This window comes from Bactrocera tryoni, chromosome 5 (genome assembly GCF_016617805.1).
Source record: "Bactrocera tryoni isolate S06 chromosome 5, CSIRO_BtryS06_freeze2, whole genome shotgun sequence".
Classification (NCBI taxonomy): Eukaryota; Metazoa; Arthropoda; class Insecta; order Diptera; family Tephritidae; genus Bactrocera; species Bactrocera tryoni.
This window is the reverse complement of record NC_052503.1, coordinates 79,245,658-79,260,550: the sequence shown is the minus strand read 5'-3', so window position 1 is coordinate 79,260,550 and position 14,893 is coordinate 79,245,658. Positions and strand designations below refer to the sequence as shown.

The window sequence follows — 14,893 nt, the reverse complement described above, 5'->3', positions numbered from 1 at the left end:
AGGAAACAACTTTTATTCCGACCAAGTTTTGCAATACTTTCGCAGCTTTTCGGCGCTCTATTTATAGCTAGACATTCTCTGTTTCAAAGCAATGTTTTTTCAAATAATTTGAAAGTTTCTTCCTCCACTGGCCTCTACGCAACACCCGCTTTTAACCGTCATATATGGTTGGAAAATAATACTTTACCATAATTGCAGACATTGCCTCACACAGGGTAAATGAACATAAATTCCAACGACTTCCTGTACTCTTCTCCCTATCTAATGTCAGTCCGTGTTTTGTTGCTGTTGTTTGTTATTTATATTTTAGCATATTGACAATGTGAGGTGTGTTAGTTCGCTAAAAGCTTAAGGCGCGCCAAACGGACTTTCTTGGCAGCGTAACTTTGCCTGTCAGCCAGGCAAGTAGACAAAGTCAAGCATTTTGTAATCAGTAGCTAGTCAGGCATTTAAAATAATTTGTAGTTTATTACAAAAAGTCCTTTGTTCGTTGGCAATGTGGCGTTGCAGAAAGATTTACAAGTGCTTTGGAAATATGCACCCTATTGCTTTATATTAATTTCATAAGCGAATTCAATTTAAAAATTTGCTCATAAATCGACATTGACTATTTCTACGCAATATTCCAAATCTTACGGATGACTGGAAGAGGACTTTTCTGCTATCAACTCTTGTTTCAGACTGCCAGACCATTTTAGTGCCTTTCATGCAGAAGAGGTAGCCATCAAGCTAGCAGAAAATGTCTTTCTACCAAGTATGGCTTCTCTTAGATAGGTATGCATCCTCCGATAGCAGAGCTGATTTGCAGGCCTTAGCTCTCTAACTATGAATTCAAAGCTAATCAAGGAGTGTATAATCTCACCAGCAGAAGCTTTAAGCGACTTCCTTTAAACTTGTCTTGGTGTCTGGCCAAAAGCGATTCATGCACTCGGGCGCTGAATCTGTTGGCTTTGCACGAGCTTAGCAAGTGTGGGTCAGCAACCAGCATTTATGGGGTTGTGAAAGCCTTATGGCTCAAAATGAAATTTTAAAGTATAATTACACTGGCCGCTCATAGCAAAGCTCACATCGCTGTAATGATAGGCAGCTTAACTGAACACAATCCCATTGACACTCATGCGGCGAGGATAAATATTTTGTCGGACGGAACGTATCAAAGTTTCAGTGAGGAAGAAGAGCATCCAGACATTTTCTCCTCCACTGTCCAGCTTTCGCCAGATTAAGTTCAAGGCATCTCTGATACCATGCTTTTTACGAATCAAGCGAATTGGTTGGAATTAAAATTAGCCATCTCAATCAATTTTTGGCAGACGTCTTGTCGATAAGGGATGGTCTTTTTGATCCAAAACTACGAGTTCTGGGCATCACAATGGACTGAAGGGATTACTCGTGTCTTCACGACATTCTAACCAAGTTCTTACGGAAATTTTCCCTTTAACATACGCTTTTATCTCACCTCACCCGATGAGCTAGTTGTATAGTATGACCCCTTAACTCGCTCAAATCCCGTTGTCATCTTACATTCTATCACTGGATCTGTGAATTTCGCGTACCCTTACTAGGTGTCGGTCAATGATCAGCCTCTGCGCCACTATGAGGTCGGTTTGGCAAAAAGTAGAAAGTAGGAGATCCTATGAAGTAGCTGCCTTTAGCAAAGTTCATCTTACCGCTTTGAAGAAGCTCTCACTGCACATTGTTCACTGGGCATTAATTTAGTAAGATTAGAAAATTCAGTCGGTCGCAAACTTTCCATTATTTATGCAAAGAGCAGAGACTGATATTAGCCGCTTCAACGATTTTGTTATAGACTCAAAGCGCTTCGTCCTTATGATCAATTTTATAAGAGTTCTAGGTACCACAATGACCGGCAATATGGGTAGCTGTCCAAATGAGGGCCTTGTTTGGAACGCCCGTTTAACCAAACCTACCCTAAGTCCTTAAAACCACAAAATTTGTAATATTTGAAAACTTAAAAAAGTTATTTGCATTATTACAAAACATTTTCTCACAATATATCTGTTTTTATATTTTACAGATACGCTAACAAAACTACTGCTCCCAACATGGAAAGATGATTGGCATCACTACACACGCTTAAAGAGACATAACGGAAGATTTCCATATGTAAAAACATGTGCGAACGACCTAAACATTGTTGGGAGAATATATTATACCACACTCCTAGCTCTTTGACCTGCACTGAGTAACGCTCTGCACACATAGAGCGCGACAGACTGCAAGCGACATCTGTCAAATATTAAAATACACATGTTCTTAAGGACACAGTTATTGAGACAGGTGCACAACTACATAACTGTGTCCATAACAACGTGAGTATTTTAATATTTGATAGATGTCGCTTGCAGTCTGTCGCGCTCTATGCGTTCAGCACATAAGTCGAGCTCTCTAGTTTGAAATATGCGCTGGCCGCTCTTCGCTTTATGCTGCCTTGCTGAAGCTGCTGCGCAAATGGATAAGTTATGTAATCGCAAAAAGAGAGTTTAAGTAAATGAGCAACATAAAACGGAAAGGGGGTGTATGGGAAACGGAAATGCATTTTATAAAGGTTTACAATTAAAAAAGGTTAATTGATGGTGAGAAATTGAGAGCAATAAGTGCAATGAGCATATATTTGTGAGTAAATATAAAAAAATAACTCGTCGATGACAATAACTCGGCGGTTTTGGTGCCTAACTGCGTTAATTGCCAAATAATAGTGAGCAGACATAAACTTTTTGGAAAATTTGGCAAAAGTGTTTAAATTTCATTAGAGTGCGAAGAACTTTTTGTAAAAAACAGAAGTGATCATTATATAAAAACGTGAACTTATATACATGAAAATTAAAAACGGAAATCTGTATTGAGAAATCGACTTGTGTCGGTTTTGTTCGGCTTAAAATTTGACGTAATTTTTCGCGCAGCAATCGCTGGACATTTGAGAGAGCAGAGCATAACTGGAAACTGATCAAAACCGAAATAGTAGTTTGGGTGTATTGACATAAAAAGAAGTAATTGAGAAAGCAGAGTTAACTGTAATCGAGCCTGTATATGTATGTATATTTATTCTAAAACTGAACAAGCTAAAGAGATACTTTGCGGCTATCAATTATAGTTTCTAATTATCTATATGTAATATAAAAACACAATGCTAATACAACAGCAAAGTGTAATTGAATATAACAACAACTTTGAGAAATAAAAGCTCAAAAAAATCACAGAACTTTCAGTAAAAAGTGAGAAAAAACTTATAAAGTGCTTATTACTGTTGCGACTACTTCAATGCACTTCGGTTCGCGATTTAGATTGATCGGTTCGGTTCGCGATTAAGGTTGATCGGTTCGGTTCGCGTGCGTGTAAAGCTGTGTATTCAAAAGGCAAGTACTGTCCAGTGTTGTCAGTTTAATAAAAGTGTAGTGTTCATAGAAAAAGTGAGAAAGTAGTGATATCAATTATTTTATAAAAAAGTTCAGTCCAATATAAAAATGTGTGGTCTTTTAAAAATAAAAATAAAAATAAAGTGGTAAATAATGCAAGTTGAAATGATAAATGTGTGTGTGTGTTTTCAAAAATAAAAGAGGCATAGCCCCAATTGTGTTCGATTCGTTTCGTATAATAATCGTTATACCGTTCGTTCTCGTTCTATAAAAATTACAGCGTCGTAAAAAATCCTGGACCAGCTGGAGAAGGCCTCCACTTCATAGAAATCGTTTAACGGTAAGTCATCTTTCATTATGATATACTTATATATATATATTTATGTATCCATATATAAAATTCAATATGGCAACTCTTTTAAAAGAGTATTTAAAAGAAAATTAAGGCATTTCTTTCAGTAAGGCTTTCCAACTATTTGACATTATGATATGATTTTGAGTAATTTCTTGTTATAATCAACCCTGGACGTGCTTTGTTAGTCGACTCGTTCTATGCAAACAGGGGCAAAATAGCGAAGCCCGTCCAGGATTAAATAAACCATATATTTTTTCACCAAGTACATCCACAAAAATTAAAACTGACAACTGTATTCAAAAATAGGGATATTCAGTAACGCCTTCCTACCATTTGACATACATTGTGACAAAAAAGTACACGGAAATTGTAAATAAAACATAAAATATTCATCAATATTTATTTTGTCGCCTTCAAAGTAATCTCTAACCCATGTGAAACATGTATACCAACGATTTTTCAAGTCTCGAAATACTTTTCATAAGTTTTTTTTGCGACGGGCTTTAGCTCCTTCAGCGAATTTTGTTTTTCTCTTCGATCGATTGAATACGATGGAACCCGTCGGATGATTGTTGACATGTTTACTTGTCAATCTCATAAACCTATGTCTCATCGGCAGTTATAGTGCTTCCATGAATTTGGGATTCTAATTCGCAAGATCAAGCATGTCCAAAGAAGCCCTTTAACGGTTCTCTTTTTGAAACAGATTCAAATTTATCGGGACGAGTCGAGCAAGAACTCGTTTTATTCCCAAAATATCCACCAAAATCATTCGAGCGGACACGCGAGAGATGAAGAGCCCTCTTTTCATCTCTCTAACACTTGTATGACGATTTTCAAGCGCCTTATCCTTAATTTTTTTAATATTTTCATTAGTTGAAGAGGTCGTTTAGAACGAGGCATGTTTTCAACGATCTCTCGACCGTCTTGGAAAGCTTTGTACCACCTGTAGGTTTGTATTTTTGATAAAACTCCGTAAGAAATTTCCAAACATTCGCTATGATTCTGCACACGAAGCTTGGTTAGAAATACAAAGTTTGAGACAAATTTTTGTTCCATATCCAGCAAATACTTTTTTTTTTAATATTATTTCTCCGGAAAATTTAATTTCATATTCCGGGTGCATTTTTGACACAATATTTGATATAATTTCATAAATTGTATATACATATGTATGTATGTATACAAAGCAATTGGAAATCTACCAGTTATATGGCACCCACCAGACTGGCAAACCAAAACAAATGCTCTAGCTAAATTTACACAAACAGAGATTTTATTATTAAACTTCTCCAATTACATAATAGAAAATAGTTAACATACACACGCACACATGCACACATACCATAACATTTGGAAATATTTCATGCATACTCATGCAGAACAAATACATAAACTCGATTGAAATTTTTGCTTTTTCATTGGCATTTTTCCTGAGGAATTTTGCTGTGCCTCATCTTTTCGTTTAGGCAAATGCCAGCTCGACAGGAGTGTGGCACTAATTTGTGTGCCAACAAGCAAATTATTTATTTTATTCATTTTCTACTTTTTGTCTTACGGTTACACACACAGCTTGTGTTGCTGTTGTTGCTGGCAGATAACTTGCATAGCAAATTGCTGCTTCAATTCAATTGATTTACTAATGTTTAACAATCATTAACATAAATCGCTGGAAATCAGTTATTTGCAGAGCACCACACAAACACCACACACACACACATATATATGAAAGTCTAACCTAAAAGCAAAGAGAAATAAAAATAGAAACCATTACCAACTCAAATACACGAAAATTTGCGCACACACATACCAATGCACGCATGAGTGCGGCAAGCAAATAAGTGTGTGGTATGGCGGAAAATGGCAAAAGTTTAGCACAGCACAGCATAGCATGGCATAGCATAGCAAGTAAATATAAAGCAAAGCGAAAAAGAAAACAGCATTTTGCTTTATTTCCAAGTAAGTTTGGTATTTTTGCATGAAATACATAAAATTTGCCTAAATTAGTGATTAAATAGCAGAAATTGTCTGTGTATTTACATGGAAAAGTTTCTGGTATTTTACCGGAAATGGAAAATTTTGGTAGTTGTAGCAGAAAATATGTTGTGGAAGTGAATTTCTATTTCTACTTAAATATTGCTGCTAAGTTGTCAAAAGAAAATTTTTAGGGTTGGTAGTTTAAATGGTATTTCTAGAAAATCTCCAGCGAGCTTTTATAGTTCAATTTAAAAACTTGAAAACTAAAAAAATTGTAAACAGTGTTCAGGCAAATTTTTACATATTTATTGGTGAAGGTGCGATTTCCAACTTTTTTTGTATTAGATGAGTTCGCAAGAAGCCCTAAGGTTTCAGCAAATGCTTTGAGTTCAGCATACTTTAAGGGGTTACATGGGTTTTGACGGCAGAAATATTGTAAGAGCAACATTTGTGGGCATGGCGAAACCGTTGGAAAGAGACGTACAGCGAACTTATCGAAATAAAAAGGGAGCGTTGATGGAGAGGTCTTCAGTCGAGTGTCCTCAAACAAATGTAGTTCAGACTCAAGACCGAAGTACAGCTTCCATTAGAAAAGTGTACACTGACCCTAATAGCCGAGCGGCTACACTGGATTTAGCTAGTCAGTGCGCTGAAAACTAGTCAACGAGTGTATGACTTCCTTAGCAATAGCTTCAATCTTTTTCCATATTAGACTGGTATCGTCGGAAATTGCAAGCAAATCAATTTGGTAGGGAGCCACCCTTTCCTAAATTTCATCCGATTGGAATCGTGTCGGTTTTCTGATGTCTTCTTGCGTTCTGGTGTTGGTCCTTTGAATTTATTCAGATTCACCTTAGCAGTTTATGGGTAACACAGTGAACAAAAATCTGTTCAAGTGAGATCCATCGATCAACCCTATGACTTAACCTAACCTCTACAGTCTTCTTGAAGTCAACTACAGTATAGTAGGTGGCAATCCATGAAGCTTCTTGCCTCGATAAAGTCAGCTTTTGAACAGTTGTGAGAGTTCTAACCATCAATAACATGATCAATGACTGGTTAGAGTGGAAGACTTAAAACTTTCTGAATGCCAATATTGTAGTTTTTTGGAAGCAAGTAGTGCCATATCGCGAATATCCCATTTTTATGTGTCTAAACTGAAAATACTCTGTATCTCGTATTTTACCTATTCGAACAAAACAGAATCGACAGCAAACGCCTTTACAGATGTTGGAGAGTCTATAGGTACTATCTGTAAACATAAAGGTTTAAATCTGTCTCTAGTAGCTCTACAAAATACTTATCTTCGTCTGCTTATATTATTTTCTCAAGATCTGATCTAATCTAACATTAAAACAAGAAAAATAGTAACTTTTCACAAATCATTTGTTGATCGTTCAGCTTATCTGGCAGCTATATGCTATATTGGTACGATATATAAAGAATGTGTGCAAAATTTCATATCGATATCTCAGAACCTGAAGGTCAAACCCTGAACTGTTGGCACTAAATTTTAGCCAGTACGAAAAAGCAATGTTCAAAACTCGATTAATTTATAGTTTTTTACGTATTTTGGTGAACCCTTCTATGAATTTCAAATTCTCATTTTCCAGTAATTCCAAATTATTAAAATAAGTCCATTAAAATTGCACGCCCACTCCAAATGTCTAATCAATTAAGCTGCCATTAATATTAACAGAATCATACCCGCATTAATTGCCATCAAAGGCACGAATGAAGATAGAGCTAAAACTGTCAGGAGCATTTTAGTTTAGATATAGAAATATACAAAACGCTTTCAATATTCGTGCAACATCATTGACAGACAAACTTCCAGCAGCGTCACGACTGATATGGCTTAATTGTAATTATAAGTTGTTTTGTTTGTTATTTTGCTTACTTTGGCAAATTTACGTAAATAACTAAAGTGGCGCACAAATTTACTTATATCCCTATTTCATGGAGGCTATATTCAGGCTACATAAAATTATTTATTTTATTGCATATTGAATTTTGGCTGAAATATGGCTTGCTGCCTCAAAGCTTGCACTTTTAATAGCAAATTGCTGTCACACGCACGGTTACGCGCCTCAGTCTATGCTACACTTTTAGGCACAAATACTTTGCAGCTTTTGCTTGCTTGTATTTGTTGGTGTTGCGGCAAGTTATCATTCGCGATATTTTCGTATTAGTTACAAAACATTTTCGAGCGCTTATAAGTTGGCCCTCCATAAGTGATACTCATATATTTACAGCAAATACTGTATGGCAACGGCGCAAACTGCCAGTCAAAGTGAAATTAGAAACTTAACCAATTCTTATGTGCTTACCAATAGCGCGCTTGTTGAGACGCACCGCAAATTTGTAAGTAAAATTTCCATAACTTGGCTAAACTTTCAATGTGTGTGTGTATGTGTTTGTGCGCTCTGTAGTTTGAATATCAACTTGAGCGCAACACTTCAGGCCACTTCACGCTGCTCTCCTGTTCGCCGCCTACACCTGTTCTCGTTTATGCTGCTACTCAGTTACTCTTCACCTCTTCTAACCTCTTCCAGGCTCGTTATAGCAGCACCGAATTGAATTGAGTGAAACTACTTTGATTTATTGGGTATTTGCCAGCACCAATTATGTGGCATGGCTTTCGGAGCCCTCTGAGTATGCTTGGTACTTTGGAGATGTTTGCCAATTATTCCAAAAATATGAGGGGGAAAAAAAAAGAAAATGCTGCAATAAAATTATAAGTGTTGGTAGGCACTGGGGTATCAGCGTCAATAACCTCATTGAAAGCAACTAATAGCCGTTTATAAAGCGCAAAACCTTTCAAATTAATACTTCTGTGAAGGGGACCTTTTGTTTTGTTTCAACCAAAAAGATGTAACTTAAGTTCAACGAGTTCATTTGAGTGTTAGAATATGCTTTACAGGTTAAAAGTTAAGGCTGTGAACATAGTTGAGACAACAGTAAATATGTGACAATAAATCAACACTTAAAATACGACTGGCATCAGACAAAGCATTCTAAAAGATCAAAAGGTTCAAAGAGGTCGTTGAAGACATACCCCGTTCTAAACGACCTTCGAATATATAAAATGTACAAGATATGATGCTTAAAAATCGTCCAGTGTTAGAAAGATGGAAGAAAGTCACAGATAGAACCAAATTTACTCGGCTCCATATATACACTAAACACTTAATAGGAGGAGATTTCGAAGCTACCCATGTATAAATTGAAGTTCAAGTTTAAAGAAACTATTATAAATTCAAACAATTACTATAAAAGATCAGCAGTCCTACCTATCATTGTATTATCATCACTAACTATTTTTGCATAAAATATTTCTCCTTCACGTCGAACTTAAAAGCTCCACCGGCAACTCATTAAATTTCCAAGTGGCTACTCACCTTGAAATTTTCACTCACCTTGATCTTAATTAACAGCAGTATCTGTGTGACAAATCGTAATCATGACCGACCCTGACATCGCCAGCAACAACAATAACAACAATATTTCAAAAACATGAAAATATGAACGCAATATCCGCCGTGGCATGTACGTTGTCATCACGCCGCACAGCAAAAACGGCATGAATAACATAAATAAACAACAATAATAACAAAAACAACAACACAAAAGTATAAGTCAACCAAAGTTTGCTTATTTGTTACCGAGCATTTGCTATTTCTAAGCGTTGGCGTCGCTATCATAGCTGTACTATTTATATTCTACTTACTTCCGCAGTTTTTCGCTTCGCTTCTTTTCCTTCTTTTTTTGCCTGAAATCTTCGCTCAAATCTGCCATGTCACTCGGTGTTGCTTTTTACCATTTTTCATATTTTACAAACAGTCTTTTGCTGCGTTTCCTGCATTTCGGCGCATTGCCTCATGTTTTCTTGGTTTGCCGTTACGCTGCCGCTGACTTCACTGCATACACTTCGACGTTTTGTGTCATTCACAGCATGGCGTGTCTGACTTATGCGTGGTGGCCGCTTTATCAGCATCTTCCCCCGCCTGCTGCCGCCATTCGCGTCATTATAGCAGGTTTCCGTTTCCGTTTGCGAATTTGTACCGCAATTGTTGGGCGTATGGGTGATTGGACGCCACACTCCGTTGCTCGGGCTGTTGCGCGCACTGCTGGTCTTCGTGCAGCATGCTGCAATAGCCGGCAGTTGAAGCGGTGTACAAGGTTGTTTCATGGCAGGTCTCCACAGTCGTCGCTGTCACCGTGGCCACAGCAGTCAAGTTAGCATTTCAGTCGTTGTGGTGCAACCGCATTTTATCGCACCATCAGGGTGTAACTACTTCAATTTTGTGCGACAGCAATGTGCATTAAGCAGCGCAGTGTAGCTGTATGGGTGCGTAGTAATGAAGCTGTCACAAATAGTGAAATTGTAAAATAGTGAGACATTTTCAATCTTCGCCTTTGCCACAAACTATTTGTGAGCGTCCGTAATGTTGTTTGATTTTTCAACTTTTACGTGATTTTTTGATTGCGACAGGGAGGTCAAGCATGCCAGGGTTGCCATATAAATGAAGTTTTTGAGGTCACACTATCAGAATATGGGCTAAGTGTAGTCGCCGTAATGCAGATCATGCACGTAAAATGATGCGCTAGGATATTATATATGCGAATGCCCAGTCTGCAGCAGGATGAGAAGGCTCCCAACGCTCCAACCTAAGAGATATTTGGCAGCTGACGTGGAAATCATTCGGTGTTTTTTTAGTTACTGATTTTCGTTACCACCCGAGATCACAATTGATTTAATGATGGTCTAAGTGCGGCCGCCTGTGGTCTGGCGCTTACTCGCTTCCGCTTTTCAACCAACCAAACAGGGCACTCAAAAGTAAATAATTAATCTTCAAAAGCGTTTCAGATTAGATTTTGGTAAGCTGCACATAATCCACATCCATACAAGTGCCCACAGTCCGTTGTGATGGCCTTCTTCTGAAGCTGCACGGTCAGTGAGCTCAACTTCTCGGAAGGAGACAGCAACCTGGACTTCAGCTCAGGAAGTCTGAAGCTGAAGTTCTTAGAGAGTTCCTGACAATATAGCCGAGGCTAACTTATTAATTTATCAGTTAATGAATTCTTTATATCCTTTTATTTTCCCTTGAAATCCATCAAATTTTCAACAAAGATCAAGAATCAAGAATTCAGGGCTTACATTTGCAGTAACTAACATATGATAGCGACGCCTGACGTTCGTTAAATAAAAACTTTGTCACTACATCCCTCTCTCTCTCTTTCTCTCTTTCTTTCACTTTTTCTCTGTCATTTCCATATGACTGAAGCTAGATTTCGCCTTTCAGCAACGCTGGTGACCATCACTAGGTGAGGTCGGATTTATCATACGCAGTCTGAAGTAATGGAAATTCCCCACTCCTGGCAATACCTCGAGAGTAAATCTTTTATAAATGTGTTTCATTTGGCAACTCTATCGGTTGCTTTAACTACTGAACATGTGGCAGCACTGCCAAAAACATTGCAACACACTCTAAGTCATTCGTACATACATACATTTCGCTTTATATTCATTATAGTAAGTGACTGCGGCGGAGAAAAGTTATTGAATTGCAAAGATATTAGAACGGAAATCAGCAAGTATGGAGTCAGAGCACTCGCTGGCATTTCGTAAGCGGAACATTTTGTTAGAGTTTTTGCCGGAAACATAAAAACTGTGCAATGTCTACAGCGACAAGTGCTTGGCGACTGTACTATACTTATAAGTCTGTTCGTTTTAACAAAAATGTTTGAAAATGAAATGTTTGTTTTAAAGAAAAAGTGTTTGCTGTCGAACTTCATCTTCTTCTTTTTTTTAACAATCAAATTATAAAAATTTTTACAATTTTGCCACCAATTTCTCTGCATCTTCAACCTCCTCCACCACAACTCAATCTTGGACTTACTGACTGTCTGACTTTGTTACTTCGCTGATTTTATGAAAGCATAGCATTGTTGTTGCAAATGACCGCAGTTAACCGACAGAACCAACATCAAAATCAACTGCAGCGATGACAACAAAAAATGCAACCGCACTATAGCATATACCGCACAAGTCATGGCATGCTTTTGTTTGTGCTCGTGGCTTCAATTACCGCCTGCTACGCTATCTGCGCGCTGTGCGGTCGGCATGTTGCAAGTAAAATGCGAGTAAAACTCCACTCAGCAAATAAGAAATTTATGGTTTTATGATGACTATTGGGGCTGTGCCCGAAAACACGAAATGAATTGCAGTTATTGCTGCTGCAGCAGCACCACCACTGCCGACACATGTTGCACGTATGCAGCAGGCAATTTCTGCGTTGGGGGAGGGGGGCCTTATGGCAATTTTATTTTATTATTTTGTTGGTCGCTTGATTGTGAGGTTTTTAGTGTGCTCATGATGTAAGAAGTTAGCAAAAACTTTTGGATTTTCAATAAGCGCAGTGCCGCTACGCACAGTGGGTCAGAAGTGGTAGACAACATTGCATAATATTGTAGAGGTAGAGTACAGATAAATAGCACGAGTTAAATAGGAGCACTTTAAAATATTATTGTAACTATAGATTAATGCAACTAATAATCGAAGGATTGATGAGCAGCTTGAAAATCTTTCTTAAAAAATTTGTTGGCTTGCCAAAATTCCAATTTTTATAAAAACTAGCAAAAACGTTAATTTCGCTTGCAACGAAGCTATAATAACCTTCACAAACATAAACGATTCTTTAGAAGGTTTTGTATTCCGATCGTTCAGTTTGGATGTCAGTTATATGCTATAGTAATTCGATGTGAGTAATTTCTTCAGAGACTGCACTACTGACCTAGACAATGGTTAGTAACGAATTTTGTGGAGATATCTTGTTAAATGACAAGACTTTCCAACCAAGCACTTGATTCCGATGGCTCAGTTTGTATGGCAGCTATATGATGAAGTGAAGCGATATGGGTCATTTCGACAAATGAGCAGTGTCTTTATGAGAGAAAGACGTGCGCAAATTTTCAGATCGATATCTGAAAAACTAACAAATTTTTTCGTACATATACAGAAAGACGGAGGGACGAACATACCGACATGGCTTAATCGACTCAGATCGTCACGTTGAGCATCATATACATATATGTATATAAATAAAAATATATTTCATTTGGGTGTCACAAACATAGTGAAAAGCTTAAAAACATCGTTCAGTGCCTGAATTCGATTTCGTTAATCCACAGCTCCATATTCTCTCTTGGTTGCAAAATATGTATGTATGTATACTTATAAAATGTTTCGCATAAACCCTTTAAGAACTCCAATGCCACAAAATTCCGCGAACGAAATTACTTTACTGAAGCGCGCCTGTAGTTATGCAACACAAATCTACAAGCAATAATTTGCCTAAGAAAGCCCACTGTGCATCAACTTCAACTTGCAGTTACTGCTGTGGCTTACCACCTTGCTTACTTACGCATATATACTTATGCGGTAAAACTGCGAGCATACACTACTCACATTTCAAATCTCTTACAGTTCCCTCAGCGTTGCCATCTTTTGGCGGTTTTTGAAGACTGCAGCAACTGCAATGTGCAACGCTTTGCTTTTGTTTTTGCCGCTTTACTGTTATTGCCACTATTTTGGTGGCACTAATGTGTTTTTATGTGTTTCCAACGCTGCTGTGTGATTTGTGTGTGTATGTGTGTGTGTGTGGTTGGTTGGTTATATTTCGCCTTTATTACGCTGGCATGTTCTTGACTTTTATTGGCTAATATTTTCTTTACAAATTCTTGATTTCTAACGCACATAACTCAGCGCATAGTGTTTTTTTATAAATATATATGAATATGTGACGATCTTCATGCGTTTTTGGATGCTTGCTTCAGCAACATTTATTTTTGCAGCGACTTAGCGTTGCAGCATATACTGGTTTACTGCTTGACTGCAACTCCCTCGCTTGCCAAGTCCGCTGCTGTGTATGCTTAGTTATAGCTACTGCTTCCTACCTACTTTCACTGCGCCGCCTTGCTGCTGAGTTCAGTCAACCCTTGCCGCTTCACGCGCTAGTTGCGCTGTCTTTGCTGTTGTTGTAGCGATATGTTTTTGATTGTAAGTGCCATTTGAGATTATTAAATTTTGCCAACTAACTTGGCTTGCAACACATTACAACACACACATTTATGTGCCCGACCGCGGGCGTGTGTGTGTGTGGCAGCAATGAAAGTGCTGCTGCGCTGCTGTGCACATTTGCTTGATTTATGACAGACGTAGCTGACGTTTTCACTGCTGCTTTTTGTGCTAAGTTGCAACCGCAATTTCCTTGCAGCGCCTCAAATCACCAACCACACACACATACACACATATACATCTACGTGCCTACTTCCTTACGCTTCATGCACACACCTACACAGCTTCGCCGCTATTTACTAAGCGTCCATTTCAATTGCCCCTATTGCTGCTGCTGTGCTTCAAATCGCCATTTTAGTTGGCAGCTGGCAGTTGACTGCCACAAACGCACGCACCTACTTGCATGTACACATACATATACACAAAAATATCCACTCTCACATTGCCACTAATCGTGAATTGCTGCTTTTGCTACTGTTTCTGCACCTCACACCCTGGCTGTCGCACGCTGCTGCATTTAGTTACTGCAACATTTTGTTGCCATTTGCTTGTGTTGTGCCACACTACGTTTTGTATGCCGTGTTTTATTTGATTTTGATGATGTTGTAAAGCGTGCCGCTTGCAATTGCATTTACTCGCTCGTTCATTCGAGTGTTTACATGTCGGCGTTGGCGCCAGTGTGCGTGTGTGTGTGCGCAGGTGTGCACCCTCTCGCTGTATGTAGGACATTTCCACGCTGTTGAGCTGAAACATTGCTCCGCAACAGCAGCAAAAGTACCCACACAGCCAATACAAATTAAATTGGAAAATCATTTAATGCTGCAAACAATTTAATCGCTTTTAGCTGCGTTCGACATACACTTGCAACGAGTGTGCATTTAAAAGCAAAAGTTTATATAATATGGGAAAGTGGTTACTGCCAATTACTTTTCCTTTATGACTAGAGTGTTGCACCACATTTTTGATGAAATGCCATTATGAGATGATGCTCAAAGGGCTGGTGCTTGAGCTTTTTCCGTCTACATTTTTAACAGCGCGAACCAAAAGAGTCTAAAGAAGATTCCCAACTCAGCTTTTCCAGCTTTCTTTAATATAGTAGCCGTTTCT

The 14,893-nt window shown here is 38.2% G+C and overlaps 1 long non-coding RNA gene across 1 annotated transcript in view; it reads left to right on the top strand.

Moving 5' to 3' along the window:
* The first annotated feature begins 2,363 nt into the window (after nt 1-2,363).
* Nucleotides 2,364-14,893, top strand: part of LOC120779051 — a 209,549-nt gene continuing 197,019 nt past the window's right edge. The window contains exon 1 of the long non-coding RNA XR_005705600.1: nt 2,364-3,714. This is a non-coding gene — a long non-coding RNA (uncharacterized LOC120779051). The remainder of the gene's footprint in view (nt 3,715-14,893) is intronic.